We start from the raw sequence: 17,998 nt of genomic DNA on the forward strand, positions 1-17,998 counted from the left end.
ATCAGCATGGGATAGAATGTTATAAACATATTTTAGCAATTTTAAGAAAGCTGCAAATATATTAATTTATGTCATTTATGTCATTAGTAATTTATTTAAAAATATAAATAAAAACTAACTAAATTCCTTAGACATAGGATTACAGTAGGCGTCGCTTAATGTCATAACGATTAATGTTATTCGAATAGTGTTATCGAACTGAATAAGTCCGGCCCTTTTGTGTGCCAAAATATAAAAAATAGATCATTTATTATGATCAACAATTTGGTTAATATGATCAAAATAATATAGAATATTTTTGAAACTGGAGTAAAGTCGACAAATAAAAGATAAAGTTGCCAAATAAGTTTAAAATGTTTTATAAAACTCGCCAAGTCGGAGAGAAATGCCGCCACTTAGGGATTATGCAGCCAAGCATTTTGACTTCGATTTTAGGCAATCATTTTAAAAAAAAGGCTGATGTAGATTTTTAATACCTATCGATTTAGAGGGAACCAGACATAAGTTCCTCTTCTTCAGGAGTAAAACAGTTCCCTGAAAACATCTACACCAAGGATGTCAAACTCGCGGCCCGCGAGACGCATGCGGCCCACAACAAATATTTTTGCGGCCCGGCCAATATATCGGCAAATAATAATATATAATAATAAAATAACATATCGACGAAGAAAAAAATGAAATGTTTACTGCTAAGTAATTAACGATAATTTATTCAGTGTTGTTAGATTACTCACAGCGAGCTGACACACACACACTACTTAAATTACAAATGCGTGTGAGTAGCTTGCGTTCAGCTACCTTCGGCTTTTGGGGGACACGTGCACTCAGAACTTGTACGCATCCAACGATAGCCGAATGTGGCCGAACTCATGGTCTCAGTTTTTCATAGTTTTGTACGATATATTGGTGTATGCATGTGCATGCACTTTGCTTTATTATTAATTATTACTTAATTCATATTGTTACGGATTTCATAGTTATTTATTTAGTTAGTTTTTTTTATTTAGAATTGTAATTACATTTGCTTCATGCTGCCTTAGCAACGCAGACGATTTTTGAAAAGACAGCTACGTTGGAAGGTTAAAAATAGAATAGCGCGTGCATTTAATACCTAATAAATAAATATCTCGTAATTGCTGTTGCCCTACACAAAAATCCAGATATTTATAGATGTTTCCAGTATATTCGAGAAATTAATTATAAAGCTTATAAAAGCCGAGAAGAAACAACTCATCTGTGTAGTTCTAGCGAACTGGAACTCTTTGTTTACTTAATGCTGTGATTGATTTGTAGCGATTTCGCTCTGAGATAGAATTAGTTTCTGTGTTTTGAATTGCTTTTTGCTAAACGTTTGACATTTTGTGATATTGTTAGAATATTTTTGAAGAAATATTTCAGCATTTTGATTTATCTCTTGTGGAAAGAATAAATTTTTGTTAACTTTTTAACGTTAACCGTGTTTATTCCAGCCCTTTGTATTCAGTAGGTCTATATCAAAACCAAGTGGTAGTAAAATTAAACGAAAAATCACTGACGAACATAGAATATTCCAAGTAAAATGGGAATTAGAATATTTTTGCTGTGAAATAAAAGATAAAATAATCTGCTTGATATGTAATAATACTATTAATGTACCAAAGTTATATAATATTAAACGTCATTACGAACAACACAAATCGAAATATAGCAATTACGAAGGATTAATGAGAGAAGAAAAGTTGAAAGAGCTCAAGTTAGGAGTGAAAAAGCAACAGTCCATGTTTAGTAAAGTATTGCAAGAAAGTGAAGCGGCGGTACATGCAAGCTACGTCTTGTCCGAGTTGATAGCTAAACATTCGAAGCCATTTACTGACGGTGATTTCATCAAGGAATACCTAATGAAAGCTGGAGAAATTGTTTGTCCTGGAAATGTGAAGACTTTTCAATCAATTTCATTGTCTCGAAATACAGTTGCGGAAAGAGTTACTGATTTAGCCGCGAATTTAAGTGATCAGATCAAAGCAAAATCATCTAGTTTCGAAAGTTTCTGCATTGGCTGTGACGAGAGCACGGACATTAGTGGCAAAGCTCAATTAGCAGTGTTTCTTCGTTCTTGTGACAAGAATTTTAACATTTTTGAGGAATTACTGGAACTAATACCGATGCCTGGTACTACCACAGGAGAAGATATATTTAATTGTGTTTTTGGACTTCTGCAGAAATACAATCTACCTTTGGCAAAATTAAATTCTGTAGCTACAGATGGCGCTCCATCAATGACCGGGAAAAACAAGGGCTTCGTAGCATTACTAAGAAAAAAAAACTTAGTGAAATTCACGGTCCAAACATACATCATATGCATTGTATTATACATCAAGAAGTTCTATGCACGAAAGTAATAAATATGGAGAATGTTTTGTCATATATAAAAAAAGTTATAAATTTTATAAGATCACGAGGTTTAAATCAGCGTCAATTCACTGCTTTCTTAAGTGAGTTAGATAGTGAATATTTGGGTTTGTCCTACTCTACCGAGGTATGTTGGTTATCTTGCTCCAAGAATCTCAAACAATTCTGGGATTTGAAAGAAGAAATATGTCAGTTTTTAAAAACGAAAAATCAAGACGTAAGTTTGTTTTACGATCCAATATGGATACAAGATTTATCTTTCTTGGTTGATGTAACCAAACACTTAACCGATTTAAATTTATCGTTACAAGGAAAAGATCATATCATTACGAACATGTTTGACATAATTAAAGCATTCAAATGTCAACTAGTTCTTTGGGAAAAACAACTTAAAAATGAAGATTTGACGCACTTCCCGACGTGCAGCATGAACAAATCAAGTTTAGATGATACTTGTTCGTATCAAAAATACGCAGAAAAAATTGCAAATTTAACAACTGAATTTGAAACTAGGTTTAATGATTTTAGTTCCCTCCAAGACAATTTTTTTTTTTTTTTTTTTCCCCTTCGAATTTTTTCAATAAGTATTGACTCAGTACCCAGCCATATGCAAATGGAGGTGATCGAGATTCAATGCAACTCAAATTTGAAAGCAAAATTCATTGAAGTGGGCGTGCCTGAATTTTACAAATATTTACCAGCCAGGTTTGAAAATACTCGAAAATTCGCATATGAAATTATTTCCATGTTTGGTAGCACTTATCGGTGCGAGCAGTTATTTTCAGTCATGAAAGGTAATAAGTCTCTATTAGAAACCGTATTAATGATGCTCACCTTGGGTCAGCGTTGAAAGTTATCACTGCAAACAAAATTTCTCCCGAAATAGGAAAGATAATAGCAGAGAAGAGATGTCAAGTATCAGGACGTAAACATTAAATTTTTCTTGTTCTTTTCTATATAAATATATATATATATATGTTTATTATTGTATTATTCGAAATAAATGTACGTTTCTATGAATATTGATTTTTTTTTTTTTTTTCGGCCCGCCTAAAGTTAAACCTTGTTTCTTTGCCCAAGTGTACCTATGAGTTTGACATCCCTGATCTACACCAAACTAAGGTTTCTTTTTTTTTTTTTTTTTTTTTTTTTTTTTTTGACTAATTTAAAATTTTATATTGTTAAGTTCTGTTCCAATGAGGGATGTTTTCCCAATATTAAAGTTAGGAGTATGGCATCCGTCAAATAACTTCTAAAAACGTCATGAGCCCTTCGTAAATGAACTTTCGCATTAATAAATAAAAACATTATGAAGAATTCATAAACAAGCTTTTGCATTTTCTCAGTTAAAATGCTTTGAAATCGCCTATTTTGAAAGAAGTATATTTATATGTTATATTTATATTATATTTTATATGTTATTTATATTTTATATGTTATTTATATTTTATATGTTATTTATATGTTTATATTTTATATGTTTATATGTTATTTATATTTTATATGTTATATTTATATTAAAGGAGTTAAGTTCCATTGCTATTTTAAAGGATATTTTCCCCTCATAGTTTAATGTTATCATTTGTTTAATACCATCAAAATGGCCGTAGACAAAAACTATCACAATACGTGGCACCTACTGCATTGCTTTTAAATCTCTCAGCTTAATAAAGAGTTACAGACTGATTGAATTCATAAGGTAAATCAAACATCATATCTTTCGTCGAATGTTAACGCTCTGACAATAAGTTAAGGGCAATGCCGTGTGGAAAATAATTTAAAGATATGGTTTAAATACCAGAAACATTTGCATTTTCTCATGTCATTTCCCATCTCAAAGGCAAATAACATGCTCATGGGAGCTTACCATAAATGTCCAAAAATTTAGTAAAACTTCGCTAATGATCTTTATAACGTCGATAGTTTGTATTGTACATAAAGTTTTAGCTAAAAATATGTTGCATCCGTAAATGTCTTTTATTTTTTCCACCGTTGGTCACAGATAAGTACCTTCAATTACAAAAAAAGTTTAAATGGCACAAATATTCATTTTTAATTTTACTAAATCAATTTTATAAAAATTATGAAATGTTATTTTTATACCATTCCCTGCTCCCTATAGTTATATTTGATAAAAGCATATTTTGAAAATAAAATACAGTGAATTTTATGAAGATCTAAAAAAAAAATTAATGAGACGACAAGTTTCTTTCAAGAGTCTTTAAAATCCGAGATTTTTATAGACTTTTCCTGTGCCTAGAAAATCAATGTTTTTTCTTTCCTTGAAGAGTCGGTAAAAAATAAATTAGAGTAATTTAAGGTTGGTTTTCTTCCGTTTATTGTGATTCAGTGATATCCTTTAAAATTTTCCAGTCTATAACATTCTTTAATTTATAATTTTGTTACACTTGGTATGCGGAAAGTATTTTACTTCGATACATGTTTCAAATGAAATATTTGGAATGGATGTAACGTTTCAAATGGAAATGTTTACTTTTAAAAACAAAAATATATCAATAATAATATTATTCACATGCAGTTTTATGTCTTTAAAATCCTAATTTAATTGTTACACGAAAAAGTTTCATTGGATTTGAAGTATTTTTCATTCTTAATTTATGCACATTGAGAGTACGACTTAACTGTGTAGAAATACTTGAAACCTGCCACTGTTATCTAGAACCCTAATTTTCGAGATTCTGTGAATACGATCTCCTTTTTGAAACACTTGTATTGATCGAAACATTTTACAACTCCTTGCAATCTAGTGTTTCATTAGTTAATCTATTACATATGCGTAGCCGGGGGTTGCTTGGACATCCCCCTATCTACTGACAAGTTTAATCCAAGCACAGCTTCTGAAAACTTCTGCTGGAAAAAAAATTACTAAAATATTTTATTAGAAATATTTTTGAAATTTCGATACATTAATCGTATTTGTGGAAAATTCGACTGATTAGCAAGGATTTAACATCGGCTTTCCTCTTACTGGAAAAAAAAAAGGCCGAATCCCTGAAATTAGAATTATGCGAATATTTCTACCTAACCAAACTAACACAGAAAGAACAATTTCTACACTTCCCTAAAATTTTAACTTGGTAAAATGGGAGGGTCTTCGTTGGTCTCCCGACTTTTAAAATTGTAAAAGCTATTTTCATTTTTATAGTATCAGGATCAGCTATTGTTTTCGTCTTGCCGTTTTGAAAAGAGAATTTAGCTTCAGGAAATTTGTGATAAGTCAGTAGTCCCAAGTACAGTGGCGTTTCGAGGTTTTAGCGCTTTGTAGTATTTATTACGTAAAACTTATAATTAATACATGAAATGAAAGAGCAACTCAAATAGTTATACCTACAAGCTTACGAGTTTTCAATGTGAGCACCTTTCGTCACACGGCACACATCGATATTTCTTCCCAAACGTTGATTAGTGTTTGTGGTATAATTGTTGCATCAGCATCCTCAATCCTGTTTCTTAATTCTCTGTTTCTCAATCCTGTTCTCAATCCTGTTTCTCAATCCTGTTTCTTAATTTCTCCATTACCAATTTAGGCACACACACACGATCCTTTATGAACTCAAAACTCTCTTCACTAACCCTTGGTCGTCCCGTACACTTTGCAATGGCAGCCGGTATTTTCAAATTGATGATACCATCTATGGATGTTATTATTGTTTGCGGAAACACATATGAACTTAATCCGAAACTCACGTTGCACAGAAATTACAGCTTCGGTCTCTGCAAGCTGCAAAACACAAAAAGGTTTCTCTTCACTAGCCGCTATTTTGGCTGTTATTTCCCATTTCTGCTACTATTATACGCGCATGAGCCATTTCTGGCTCAACAAACAGAACTATTTGAGTGGCGCTTTCATTTCGTGTATTAATTATGATTTTAAGTTTCATGTAATAAATACTACAAAGCATTAAATTCCCTATATTAATTTAGAAACACCCTGTATAATTCGACGGTATGAGGAGAACAGTATTTTAATACCTTTTACGTAATTAATTTCTCGTTTGATTTCAATGTAGGAATTTTTATGTAGGAAAAAAGCTGCCTTGTATTTAAAGAAAAAATAAATATTTTAGTGTAGTAGTTTTTATTTTGTTCATATTTTTGAATGAATTTTATTTTTCTTTAATTCTTTTATTTTGGTAACGTAATAAATAATATTTTATCTTTATTTTTTTAATATTTAAAATATTCATCTTTGTCGCCTTTCTGATAAGCGGAATTACTTTAAAATTCAAAAATTCTTCCGGTCATCTTTGTTTGATAGCCCAGATTTTTTTAAAATACCTGTAAACTTACAACTCTTTATTGCTTACATTTTTAAAGGGATACTACTGTATAGTTACAGAAATACATTACATTTTAAAGAGATACTGTAGTTAAGAATTATAATGTAACAACTTCATTTATTCAACTAAATATTTTTTAATATTTTCACCGAGTATGAATTTGCAGTAAATGTAAATTTCAATTCCTCAGCTGATTAAAAAAGTCTTTGAAAGGAATATGATGTATAATAAAATCTTATTGAATGGTAAATTACTTTTTTCGCATAATTACTTTTTTGCAGAAAAGATAATGAATATCTGCTTGAAATTCATATTCATTTTCTGCGTGAATTTCTGCCAAGGATAGATTTGATATCATCGAGAGTTTTAAGCACAAGTTCATGCTCATGTTACTGTAATTCATATGTACAAATTAATGTAAGTTGTATTAAACAATATTTTAAAGTTCATGCATATTTTGACATCACCCAATATTTTTTTTGCAATTATAATTGACAGTTTAAACCGTATTAGTATTCTTTTCACTTAAAAAAAAAGAGAGAGAAATTAACATTGCTAAAACTAAGAAAATAATAGACACATATTAGTATCCTATTTCAGAGTGAAGGTATCTTTCAAATTAGTTATTTTTTAAAACTCTTAAATAACTTCTATGCTGTGCTTGGAAATAAAAGGTGTGGAGGATTTTATCAGCTTCAAAATTAAGCAAAATTTTATTTCAGATTGGCATTAATTTAGGATAAATTCCTCGTGCATTTCTTGGTAGTAAGGTACAGGTCTTTCTTCTTTGAGGTGTCGCAAATCGTTTTTATATGTTACATTATAAATTTAATTACAAATTTCACAGTAGCTTTAATACGCATTTGCCTAATCAGAAATAATAATGGTTTTTCATATAATGAAGTAGTTTGTTTATTTATTTGTTTATCTTTCGAATGCCAAAGTGACTTGAAAATATCCGAATTAGCGAAAGTTCTTTAAGGCATATCGAACGAATCTAGTATTACGTAAAATGCTAAAATCCACAGATTCTCCGATATAAAGTTAATGATAAAGCTGAAGTTGGGATAAACGTTGACTCTGATATTATGGGTTGGAATTTCAAATAGTATATTTTTTTACGTGAAAATAATGAGAAATGATGCTTTACAAAATATTATTTCTCAAAAGTGAATTTATATAATAACAATAAAAGACAAAAATTTGGTTAAATGAATGAAGATATTTATCTACATTACATAAGGTATGAGGTAGGATTAATACTCACATACTACAGCTGAAAACGTATACAGCGTTAAATCCAAAATACCTGACACAAATGTAAAGGCAAGTAGAGAGGACAAGAAATAAGCAAATTTTGTAATAGAATGTGCGCTAAACTAACCCTTCGAGATGATACAGGGCGCTGTTGAGATGAAGGTAAATTGTTATTTCCTTAGAGAATTTCATGCTATATATCCCGCTATACGAAAGCGGAGTCTCCCTACTTGCAATGTATCTGTGGGGTTCTGGAAAGTCGAACAGCTTCACAAAGGAGCAACACAAAACGAATCTTCGTTCCTTACTTTGAGCACCTATAGAAAAACTGCAGGAAATTATTGCTGTTTTTGTAAAGTTGGCGAGAGGTCATAAGGCATTTTCTCTCTCCTTTCCGCATGCCTTCGTGGTGTAACGGTAACTCACTCGACGCGTATTCGAGAGGTCCAGGTTCGAGTTCCGGCAACGGCATTGCTAATTTTTTATGTACTCCAGCATCAAAAAGACTAACGACTCTACAGTGGCCCCCGAACTAAAAGGTGGTGGGCAATAATTTGTCATTACCATGGTTTTGCGATTGTGTTCCCTAATCCTCAGTCACCCTTTAAAAGGGAGAATATGAGGTTATTTTCTCCCTCCTTCAAGCTTGCCTTCATGATGTAACGGTAGCGCACTCGGCGTGTATTCGAGAGGTCAAGTTTTGAGTCCCGGCGAGGACATTGCACATTTTGCACCTTTCCTGCTTCAAAGTAATCTAATGACTCAGGAAGCTTATCCTAAATTAATGCCTATCTGAAATAAAATTTTGCTTAATTTTGAAGCTGATAAAATCCTCCACACCTTTTATTTCCAAGCACAGCATAGAAGTTATCTGAGATAGAAGTTATCTAAGAAATTCAAGCAGAAAATGAATGAAAGAAGGTGGAGTACTTTTAATTTAGAGGAGAATTATGCTATATTTCCCCCCGAGAAGGAAAGCAGATAAGTAAGCCCAATTTAAAATATAAAGATAATAAAATAAAATTTGAAACAAATTTTATTTTATTATCTTTATATTTTAGATAACACCCAAATTAAAGATAACATCCAAATAAATAAAATTTGAAACAAATTTGAAATAAATTTGAATAAAATTTGAAACAAATTTTATTTATTTGGATGTTATCTTTGACAACAAATTAAACTTTTATAAACATTTCAATTACATCAGTAAAGGAATAGACATGATTTTAAGCATATGTAAATTAAATTTTGGTTCAGTCGTCCTTGCTTTGAAACGTTTTACCCTTGAGGAGATTTATCGAAATGTGATTTTTTCCACTGCAATGTATGGTATCGGTTCCTGGGGAGCTAGAGCGGCAAAATTAAGATTGCTATTAAAACTGAATACTGTACAGAGAGATTGAATGCTGTCCATTACGAGACTATTTAGGACTACAACTAAGGAGGTTTGCTTGCCTGTTTGCTAGTGCTGCGCTCATCTCTTTAGGTAATTTTATGACAAATTAAGATCTCGTCACCTGGAAATGAAATTATAAGGAGATTCTTTAGTTACATATTTAATGTAGACTTGTTTCATCCCAAGCACAGAATATCAGTTCCCTCTGTTAAGATTTTTCCAGCGATCCATGAATTCGACATTTATACTTATGATTCCGGTTTGGGAGAGAGCTTTGGTGCCGCTTTTGTTGTCTGCTTTTATGGTGTAGTGAAAAATAATACCAGTACTAACTTTCAAATGTATAATTTAGTAATCCAGGCTGAAGCGCAGGTCATTTTCATGCCCTAAGATGGATCTACGTTCTAACTGTTAGAATCTGAAAGCGTGTAGCTAACTAGCTAAAGAACTAACGTTCTTTGAGCAGCTACTCTTTTCATCCTCAGCTTCATACATAGAATTGCATATAGGTGAACTCCATATTCGTGTGGTTATGCATACTCCTTGAAATTCGCACTGGGAGGAACGATTTAGGATAGATGAGCACATGTGTTTGGTGTAGATTTAGTCAAGAGCTTTATTTATCGAGGGCAAACATATAGGTACTTCTTCATCAGAAGCAATGAAATCTGCTCACTTTAGTAGAAGAGCATATTTCTTTGCTTCTGATGAAGAAAGCCATGTAGCTGATTGCTCTCGAAACCATTAGAGTTCTTGACTAAATCTATGCTAAACACAAGGTTGCTGTTTTAACTAATTTTAAGTTAAGCTGTAAGGTGTATTTTAATTTTGTAAGAGTTATTTTAGTTTTGAAACTCTTTCCTTTCAGTTCTTGTTTCCCACTTACAACTCCCTACCAGAATGCGTTTTTAGAATCGCGTTGAATGTAAATGAGGTAGAAGAAGTAGTTCAGGTAGTTAGTAGTTCAGAAGGGAAAGTTCAGCTTACTACAGGAGGGAGAGCTTACGTTTTCTTAATGGCGCGTCTTTGCTGTCATGCTATTTCGCTGTTAAACCTAATACGCTCGGCCGCATTGTATGTGCCTGCTGATAATCGCCAGCTAAGTTAAATTAAGGGCCAACTACGTTAAGTATTTATATCTAGCTTTGGCTAAGTCAGTTTAGTTTCTTATTTTTCTCATCTTGATTTGAAGCTCGAGTGGAGGTTTCCCTGTACGCCCGAGAAGGGGCCAACTGTATTATTTCTTTAAGTGAATAAAAGGGTATTTTAACCCTTCTCTTTGTCGTTATATTCGTGAACCCAGCGATAAGTCGCTACACAGTTTAATACGTTCCTCTACGTTCAGCTTACTCCAAATACTGAGGAACAATGCTTCGGCTTATTATCCTGTCATTTCACAGTGCGCAAAATTTTATAGATGAAATTCCTTCACTTTTGATTGCATGAAATCATCAAGTATAATTAAACTTTCTAATAATCCTGATGTCACAAGAATTTTATTAACTTCGGAAACTGAACTATAAAATCTTTACAGAATGCGGTCCCCTTAATTACATTCCGTCAATCCAAAAGTCATCGTGAGAGATTATGGAAGGAGTAGAGTAGGACGAGTCCCTCAGATTCCATCTCAAGGTGTGGTTTTCATTATATATGAGAGCTTTGATGAGTAATAAGCCTCTTCTTAGCCTTATTTGAATGCTGTGTTAATTTATATTCTTCCAAACTCGTTCTTTCTTCATAAAAATTGTTGTTTGACTTCTAAATTAATAAATCATCATAACTTTCTAGTTCAAACTGTATCCCGATTCAATAGATCAAAGAGATCAGTTTCATTAAATTAGTTAGAGCATTCGCATATTTAGGAACCCCTAAACTATAAACTACACATTTTTGTCACTTATCTCTTTGCTCTTGAAACGTTCATGGCTTGGTGCCTGTGTAAGTTATCACTTTCATTAAACTGCATCAAATTTTGCTTTTCCTGCCTAACGCCTTTTCAGAGAATCATCATATTGCATTAATTGTTCTTCAGTATAGCTTATGTGACTAAATCAGGAAACTAAAGCTTAACTAAAAGCAGTATTTTAAACAAGTATGGTTAATATAGATATTGCTTAGATTTGTAGCAGCAGTTGATCAGCTTGTAGTGTGTGCATTAATTTCTGCATAATATTGCTTAATATAGCGAATGTTATGTAATTTATACTTTATAAACTTATGGAAACATCGGGAAGCGAAAACATTGCTAAAATTCCATCTCATTAATTTTGTTTAAAAGTGTGCTTGAGACTAGACTTTGCTTTGTAATTCTCCTCACCAATAAATAAATAAATAAATAAATTGTTTCACAAATTTAATATTATAACGTCATATTAAGTAGAATTAGTATTCTAATTTTAAACGCAGTATAAAGCAGTCATTGGAAACTTCCATAGTAGTTTTGTGGAACACTTCTAAAATTGAATACGGTATGTACTCGCTGAAATAACATAAATTAATAGCATAAGAAACAAAAACACTAAGTTTAAAATGTTACAGTTTTTCAGAATTTTCTCTGAACTTTTTAAACATTTATTGTTTTATTCTTAAAATAATTAGTGCAAACGAAATGTTTCATATTAGTAGAGTTACAAAATGTGTTGGGATAATAGTACAACTTTCGTTCAAAATATTAAGATATTAATACGAAAGAAATTATCAGAATGAAGAAAACACACTTTATTTTACTCAAAAAAGAGTTTAACATTTTATTATTACCAATGCAATAAAATATAAAATCAAATAATTTTTTTTTATTTTAATTAACAAATACAAGTTATCAAAATGTCGAAAAATTAATTTATTTTGGAGAAATTCCGTTTCGAGATATGGGCGCTTCTTACGTTCGGAGCTTACGCCACTGCATTAATTATCAGAAAACTTTTCCTAAACTGATGTTTCATTTTTGGTTAAACTCGCATTTAAATATTTCGCTTTTTAATTTATGTACACCCCCTGATTTTCAGAAAACATGATATCAGACTTTTAAATATTTCCGTCAGATTTCGTCGTGCGGCGTTTGCGTTTTTTTTAAAGGTTTTTTAATGAGTATAAACTTTTAGTAAATATTTAAAAATTGCCAAATCATAAACATTTGTGTTACTTGAAACAAAACTGCGACCTTCAGAACAGTCCGCAATAGGCCAATAATGTTATTAGAGCTATTAGGTTATTTCGAAGCAAGCGATATGAAAAATGAGCAATGCCCTCGCCGGGACTCGAACCAAGGACCTCTCGAATACGCGTCCAGCTTGCTGATCACTACACCCCGAACGGATGCTAAGAAGACCGGAGAAATATTTTATATACTCCTCCTTCTAGAGGGCGACTTAGGTTTGGAGGACCCAATCGCCTGGTGGTGGAAAACCATCATCCACCACCCTTTTAGTTCCAGCTCCACTGTAGAGATATTAGTTTTTTTTTTTTTTTTTTTTTTTTTTTTTTGAAAGCCGGGAATCGAACACGGACCTCTCGAATTCGAGCGTGTTGACCACTGCACCACGAAGGCATGTTAAGAAGGCGGGAGAAATACCTTATTATAATGGGATAAAACATCCTAGCTTAGTTTGTCAATCAATAACATTATCAGGTTCAATGTTTCTTCTTACCTTCTTCGGAAACATACAATGACCTGACTAGAACAGAGAGCTTACTAAAGCTATGTTCACTAATTGTAGTAAGTAGACAGGATACAGACGAAGGGTATACAAAACCCTTTATTTTTTTTCTTTATATACAATGACTTCCGTACTTCGGAATACAATGACCCTCCACTCGGGGTCTAACTTAAAAGATATCAAAATAAAACTAAACTCTAATTTAACTTTAGAATAAGATTGGCCTTATAATAACAGAAAGCGTATGTAGCACAGAGACTGTGAACACTACAATACGTTTAATTTATCAAGAGGATTAAAACCTCTGGCCTGGAAGGCAAAGTAGCAACTGCGTAACTTCTAAGGTAAGCGGCCTGCTTCGAACTCACGGCTTCCTCTCTCCTCTGCTTGGCAAAAAGGCCACACTTAAATACTTGGCGTTCGCCAGACAACTTTGCATAAACTCCTTCACGCTTATAATTCTGGCCGGAAGTAGAAAATAAGAAGTGATAGTAAAGATTTAAAATAAAATAAACGTTAGTAAAACTTAAGATCCTTACAACATATATATTAAATTTGAATGATAAATAAATATGTTGCATTTTATCGAATGCCGAAAAGCAAATGAAAAGTGAAACAACACATTTAAGTGGATGACATGTATTGTTACTCAAGACTAATAGACCATTTGAGTTAAAACGTGAGTACTTTTCTGTTAACCGGAGGCCAGAAAGAAAAAACCTCTAAATGTGATAGCCTGTTTATATTGGTTAATGAACAGCTGAGCAGTGTTTAATGTGCGCAATGCCGAATTAATGCAATTCTTTGATGTTTTTAAGCAAAACCAAATCGCTGTGTACATTTGGAAAACAAAAAACTTTTAAAGCGAAAGCAGATCGCCGTTTAAATAGGAAAAAACAGTTTTTTCCATGTACACAATGATCTGTTTTTCACTTAAAAAATTAGAGAATTGCACAATTCGGCATAGTGCATAATTCAGCATCGCACATAGCTTCAGCATTACGCAAATTAAGCATTGTAAATAATATATTATATACCACATTACTGTTATTACAAGTGCTTTATTCCCATAAAGCATTAAATATCGTTGAAGTTGCTGCCATCTCGTTAGATTGCGCGCCAAAATTTATATCAGGTGTTAAATGACCCACCTTTAACAGAAAAGCACCAAAAAATGTTAGTGTTCAAGCACTTTTTTTACTAGGAAGAAATGCATTCTGAAATCTATCGATTACAGTTTATACCTTGAAAAACAGTTTGCCATTAAAAATTGCAAAGAAATTTTTAAAAAAATATATTTTAAAAATAAAAACATAAAATATACCATAAAACTTTTAGAAAATTTAAATTTATTCTTCGGTCTCAGCAGTTGAAACAGTAATATATTAAATAGTTAAGAAAGGTGTACTTGTTTAAGTATTGAATCCCAAAAAATAAAAACACTGTACATAAAATCATATATTTGAAAGAAGCTGTGAAAACAGAAATAAGAAAAATTTCAGATTTACAATCTAATAGCTCAAAGAAGAATTTATCATTAAAAGGTTTAAAAAAAATCCGAAGAAACGCAGAAACATTTCACTTCTGTTCTCAAACATTATTGCCGACTATTGCCAACTCACGAAATCTAATTTTTACTTTGAATTAAACTAAATATCAACTCAAAATGAGTTTTAATTTTAAAAGCACAGTTTATATTTGCATTTCTTACCTGGACGTGAAATGACACAAACAAAAATATATCAAAATAGTGAAAAGCATATTGTGCCGCTTGAACAAAATTAAGACAAAATATATAGGGAGGCTTTTAATCTACATGCTCCTAAAAATTTTATGTTATCCTTCAAATTTTATTCTGGATGCAGATGACAACATACCGCATGAAGAAGTTAGAAATTTTGCCATTCATCTATTGTAGAGCATTAGAATTCTGCTTTATTTATGATATTTAGGGCATAAAACAACATTAACTTTGAACTATTGTTAAAAAGTCTGAATAAAACAATTTAAAAACAATGAAGTCTGTATTGAGGCAACAGACTCGTGCAATATTTAAGGGGAGTGAAATAATTTAAGTATCGTCACTTAGCAACAGCATAAATTTAGGGACACTTTTTACCGCAATAATCACTTTGATTCTCCTTAAATGTTAGAAATGTTAAAAAAGTAAAGTAAAAAAGATAAAGAATGAAAGGAAGTAAAACAAAAATTCTAAATCAGAAACCAAAATTCTTTTTCTTAACCTGAATAGGTGTTGATAGTTTTTGTTAAACTTGATTTGACCTTAAAATTTTTAATCTTCTTATTTCCATCTGTGATAAAAATAAATTTGAGGTCAAACATAAGCTCGTGTTATTTTAGATAGTCTCAAAAAATTTCTAAAAATACCTCAAGGATAGCCAGTTTTAGCTTGGCGACCTAGTACGCATGTGCTGCAAGACCAGTGTTTGCCATTTTAAGACGCAAGAACTTTATTTATAGTTTGCATTACATCGAGCGCCGAATAAGTAATAATTGAGCCTTTTGCGTGAAACTGCAACTTACGAGTAGATAAAGGATTAAAATTTTTAATTAAAATTACAAATTGTGAACTTTCTTTGTGTGATAGAATGTTGTGATTCAGGAAATCCTGAGGAATTTGGATAATATTATTCTAAGGTATTTCATACATTTTTGCTTACTTTTAATATGCTTTTCGTTATTGCTCGATTTAGATTTGACTTAGATATTTTTGTGCTGAGAATAAATTTTTATATTTGCTAATGTTATATAGTTATATATATAATATTATAGTTATATATTTTAAAGTTGTACAGTTTTAAAAATTTTAAACATTTGTGTAAAACTAATTAAAAAGTAATTTCGGATTAGCATAGATTTTACATAAAAGTCCTATCAGTTTTGAGAGCAACTGACAAATGTCCCGCTTTTTCAAGAGAAAAATGTTTATAAAATATATTAATACGCCTGTAAGGAAAGCATAAAAAAGCAAAACGTAAGAAACAAATGCTTAACTCATTTATCTTAATCGGAATTTTGTGAACGAAACTAAGATAAGCAGAGCATTAAATAATATTTATTTATCATAGTAATAAAATCCGGCAGATAATTAAAATCTGATAATAATCTCTTTGAATTTATCTTAGTACAGACCTGTCAGTTCTCCTGTCATAGCGGAAGACTTCGAGTTTTTCGTCACATCTCCCCCAATAGATCACTGAATTTCCCGATTTTTCACTTTTACCCTTTACTAATAAAAGTGGTTTTTAGCAATAAATTTAATTTATTGGATTAATGAAGCATAAATTGATCAAATATTTTCCCTCCACCTTAGTGATCTTCAATGTAATATTTTTTATTAAATTTTATTTGACCTAAATTGTAATCTGCAATCTGCTGTGTACATCTATAGAACTTTACATGAAGATTCAATCAATATTTAAGCATGAAATATTTGTATTTAAATTTATTTTAAACTGATATATAGTACTTTACTAAGTTTAACGCCAAAATAGTATGCAGGTATTATGAATTTTATTTTGAACTTTTTTTTTTTTTTTTTTAACTGCTGTGAAAAGTTAAAGCTCTCCTTTCCTACTTTAGATTTTCTCAGTACAAAGATTTAAATTACGAAAGGAAATTATCCAAAGACATAATTCTTTCCCCCAATGGCGGGTTGTAGCCGTTTATAGACATTGCCACTACTAAGGCCGAAAGCGGTGTTTTTGTTTTTTTTTTCCCCTTTTTGTTTAATTATGGAGGCAACTAATAGGTGGTCCATCATTGCCTGCTATGAAATGACGAATAAATTGCATCCATGCCTTCTCTGGGATTCGAACACGGGCTCTTCGGTATGGCAGTTAGAGCCACTAACCATTTTCTCATCCGGACGGCAAGACCATAAAATTTAAAATATATAATTAAATAGTATTGTATTTTATGTCAAAATAATTTTATAAATAATTTAGTAACCTAAATCATGCTTTATAAACCGAATTTAAGTCAGCAGGCTCCCGCCAAGCGTAATCGACGCCGTCGTGCAAATGTCTAGCGAACGCCTTTATGTAGTGACGATATTAAAGGGACAGTGCTTATGACTAACACTTAAAACGAAACATTATTAACATAATATGAAAAAACAATACATATACATATATATATATATATATTATCAGTTGTCTAAATATGCAAACATTTTGAGCTTTGCTAAAAACCACACTCAAACATATTCGTTGAAGAATTATACATTCATTTATGTTATAAAAAGCCGTCCAACCGGTACAGTGGTTAGCGTTGTTGACTGCCATGCCGAAGGGCCCGCGTTCGAATCCCGGAAAAGACATGGATGTTTGTAAATGTGTCCGTGCGGCATGGGGGCACTCTAAATAAGCGAGGCGGAAGTCCTCTTGAAAGGTTGATGGTAGGGGAAGAGGAATGGGAGACGCTGGGACCCGTCTTCCTAGGGTGCTCTCCATCAAAATTGGGGGCGAAACTGTGTGTGTGTGTGTGTATTGAGAATACGGCAAAGCACACTAGGGCTATCTGCCTAAGGGAAGGGATGGCTTCGTGGAGGACTTTCTAAGGCAAACTGTCTCGTATACACGTTACACATGGGGAAAACCACGAAAACGCCCATGCAGCCAGCCCGTTGGCGGGATTCGAACCTCGGACCGAACTACCAGTGGTCAGCGATTTTACCGCTCGGCCGCTGGCGGGCCGGGGGCGAAATTGAGTTAAATCACACTGTCAACTGAAATGTGATCAAGGCTGTTGACAACGACAGGCGTATCTTGCGCTCCTTTTCACAAGGAATTTCGTGGTCTTGGGTTGACTATAGGTCAGACAAGTGAGCCTTAGTCAACAACAACAACAACATGTTATACAAAAGTAACACCGCAAGCGAAGCGAAATTAATATACTAAACGCATTGGCTATTATTTAATAATAGCCAATGCTAAATATATTGCTGAATACTATTTATTATCTTAAAATTAAAA

General features: G+C 32.2%; 1 protein-coding gene across 3 annotated transcripts in view; it reads right to left on the reverse strand.

The window, feature by feature from the left end:
- Positions 1 to 17,998, reverse strand: part of LOC118193485 (salivary peroxidase/catechol oxidase-like) — a 108,988-nt gene that overhangs the window by 62,650 nt on the left and 28,340 nt on the right. The window lies entirely within an intron of this gene.

This window comes from Stegodyphus dumicola, chromosome 4 (genome assembly GCF_044657685.1).
Source record: "Stegodyphus dumicola isolate Sdum_Otavi_A_Nest chromosome 4, ASM4465768v1".
In the NCBI taxonomy this organism is placed as follows: Eukaryota; Metazoa; Arthropoda; class Arachnida; order Araneae; family Eresidae; genus Stegodyphus; species Stegodyphus dumicola.